This window comes from Octopus bimaculoides, chromosome 22 (genome assembly GCF_001194135.2).
Source record: "Octopus bimaculoides isolate UCB-OBI-ISO-001 chromosome 22, ASM119413v2, whole genome shotgun sequence".
NCBI classification, from domain to species: domain Eukaryota; kingdom Metazoa; phylum Mollusca; class Cephalopoda; order Octopoda; family Octopodidae; genus Octopus; species Octopus bimaculoides.
This window is the reverse complement of record NC_069002.1, coordinates 29,242,939-29,246,370: the sequence shown is the minus strand read 5'-3', so window position 1 is coordinate 29,246,370 and position 3,432 is coordinate 29,242,939. Positions and strand designations below refer to the sequence as shown.

Below are 3,432 nucleotides of genomic sequence, written 5' to 3'. Positions count from 1 at the left end.
TCATACACACATATGCATACATACATATATATATATATATATATATATATATACCAATGGCATGATTTATACGATTTGATTCAATATTTACAAACTATTGTAACTCAACTGCTGTGTGAAATAGTGAATAGAAGATGTCATTTGAAACTATATCAAATTTATGTCCCATGTTACGCCGAGACGTCAAAATTTGGGATTGTAACACGAAAATGTTTATATTTTGTTTTTGTTTTTTATACGCCAACATCTATTTGATTTCTAAATATCGAGGCAAAAATCGAAATTGTTGTTCAGATCCAGGTGATTCCTAATCCAGAAGACATATGGTCAATGACATTTTTTATTTATGACCACCTTATGTTGTTATCTAGCTACATATGAATTACTGTGCATACTCCTATAAAAAAGATCACTCTGATGCAAAAATTGCTCCCTATTTTCCTTGAAATATTGTGGAATTATTTCTATATCACGTATAAACGTCGATGCTATTTCTTCACACATGTCAAAGCCAAATATATGTGTCACGAAGTTAGATTCCAGATATCCTCGGGACGTTGAGTTATAGCTAATTGAATAAGCAAATTCGAGCCGTAACATCTCTTTGCAGCACACCTCACTCTGGATTTAAAACTGCATGATGGACGGTCCTTATGGCTTAGTTCTTGATCTGATATCTAAGATCTCACAAAGGCTGCCTGCTGATCAAAATGATAATATATTACAATTTCATGAGTATTTAATCAGAAATCGGCGGAGGAAAGGCTACAGTTTCTCATTTGTTGGTAGGAGGGATGTTATTTTAATTTCTTTTAGCTTGTTTTTGGAGAACCCCCTGAAAACTTGTGGGCAGAGACACAAAACAATGATATAAACTCTTTTTGCTGCTTTTGACAGCACCCCTTGAAGTTTGAACAATTTCCCCACCTCACCCGAAAATAAGGGTAAATGCTAATTCAATGAATTGAAAGCCTCATAGTGTACGTAAATATATAGTATTTTAGTTTAGTATGGGTTTTTCAATACGCTAATTCCAAAAATAGTTTTAATTTTGCAATTTGATTTTTCAATATTGTGGAAATCAAAGATGGTGGCCAAAATACACAATTTGTTAACGAAATCAGTAGCTGTTACGAAGAATATCATGTGATGTCTTTATATATGTTTTTGAGGTCATAGAACACGAAATGATGTGGATATATATATATATATTTTCATATATATATATCCATATCCCCCACTTCCTCACACTTGTCATCCCACAAATATTCGTCTCTACCATCCAGTATTTCAGAAATGCCAAATTGCTTCAATGACGTATCAATAATGTCAGACTTTATGTTTCCCAATGAAACAAACGACCATTTCAAAGACTAGAAGAGGTGCTACAGGCCGTGTATCTTTCTTTTTTCTACATTTTTCCTAGTCATTCAACTTGCGTTTTCATTGTCGTTCACTGATACTAGCAATTAATGCTTGGAAAACACTTGTAATTCTGTGGAGAATTTACAACTCCATCAGTGTGTGTTATCGAAAGTTATCAATAACAGTATTCCATTCTTCACTAAAGTGCTATAAATTGATCCCAGACGAAGAAATAGTTTACTTTTTGTAGTCCATCAGACTGTAAAGTGCAAACACCTATTATCCATTTGCTACATTTATTTTTATCCACGAATCCTTGAGCATACATGGATGACATTTCGCTCTATGTCTCCTGTGTTAGAGATTTTGTCTTAAAAAACGTAAGTACATCAGAGATAATCTGAGATAATCTTCGTTTTCTTGGGTCCAGCGGTTCTCATCGCTGTTTCTTTTTCGACTTAATTTTTTTTTCATTTCTTTTTCTGCTTTGGTTTACATTCTGATTCTCTACCACGTGGAAAACGAAAAGGCATTTCGTTTATGTTCCCAAGAAATAAAAAAGTTATAGCCTGTCTTCCACCGATTTCTGATTAAATACTGTAATATATTATGGTTTTAATCAGCAGGAATCATTTGTGAGATCTTAGTTCTCAGCCGTTGTAATCAGTCATAAAATCCATCCATCATGCAATATTTCCTTGAAATTCTGTGTAAGATATGTTGAAAAGAGATGTTACAACACGACTCTTTGCTTCTTCAGATATCTGTAACCTAATTTCCTGAGGAAAACTGTAGTCTAACTTCTTGAAACGCAGATGTTGCTCTCACATTTAGTGATGAACGTTGACGTCACTGAGGATATAAATTTGATACTGTTTCAAATGATTTATTCCAGTTACTAATTCTTATTACTCTTCCACACAGGTGTTAGCAATATTAAACCTCATCGCATTAATCATGTTTTTGATATATATACATACATACATATATATATATATATATATATATATATATATATGCATATATATATGTATATATAGATATATATATGTCCATATACATATATATACATATATGTATATATATATATGTGTGCGTAGGTATGTATGTGTGTGTTTGTGTTTGCATGCGCGCTCGCGTGCGTGTATGTGTTGGCTAGCTGAGAAAGAGAGAAGAATATGAAAGCTGGTGGAAACAGACGTTGAAGGAGTTCTCTTGATACTTACACTCTCTGTATGAATACCAGCAACTAGTTCGAACTTTGCGCATGAGAAGTCTCCTGTTATATTTATAGGAATATTATTCGAATATTTACAAGTATGTAACCTTTGAATTATTCATTGTAGGTGTATGTAAATTAGTAGTAACATTATATAGAGTGTTATGGTAATGATGATCTTTTTAGAAGTAGAATGGGTGTTTATAAGCTTAGGCTGTTTGTTGCCTGTGTGCAGCCCAAGAACCTCAAACTGAGAAAGACCCGCAATGATTTACAAATTTTCGCTTTACAACTCATTGATTGTATTTGGAGAATATGCATAAATTTACTCCGTAATTTTCGGATAAACTCCAGCGCTTCTAGACTTTGTTCTTTGGTTAATGCAAATTAGTTGTTAAGAAACAAATGAAAATAATACTGTTGGATATTACGGCTTTATGTTTCTCAATAGTTCTTAAAAAACGTTCTCATTTTCCCACTTTATCAAGAATTTGCATTAGAACTTATAACTATTGTTGCAATTAGCTCTATTACTAAATGATGAAATGATAATTTAATGTCTTTGATAATATGTCTGCTAGAGCAGAAATAACCTGAATTTAAGCAACGATTTGGAATATGCAGCGATTTTTGGAATCGATATATTGGTTGAATTGATAAGAGTCTCAAGCTGAATTTGATTTCGGTGTTATTTTTTGTTAGCGTTTATGAAGAGCTAAAATATTTTTCAGATGTTCTGTTGGAAGTCCCCCAATTAGGATAACCTTGATAATGTTGTGTTGGCATATATTTTCGAAGATATTATTATTAATTTTAATAATATTGTTTATTTATATATATATATATAT

At 32.3% G+C, this 3,432-nt stretch overlaps 2 protein-coding genes across 2 annotated transcripts in view; one reads left to right on the top strand and one right to left on the bottom strand.

The window, feature by feature from the left end:
* The window catches only part of LOC128250516 (uncharacterized), a 73,340-nt gene that overhangs the window by 9,294 nt on the left and 60,614 nt on the right, over window positions 1-3,432 (bottom strand). The gene's annotated exons all lie outside the window — the stretch shown is intronic.
* LOC128250513 (uncharacterized) overlaps window positions 2,472-3,432 on the top strand; it is an 8,208-nt gene continuing 7,247 nt past the window's right edge. The window contains exon 1 of the mRNA XM_052975674.1: window positions 2,472-2,682. The gene's annotated coding sequence lies outside the window, so the exon portion shown is untranslated. The remainder of the gene's footprint in view (window positions 2,683-3,432) is intronic.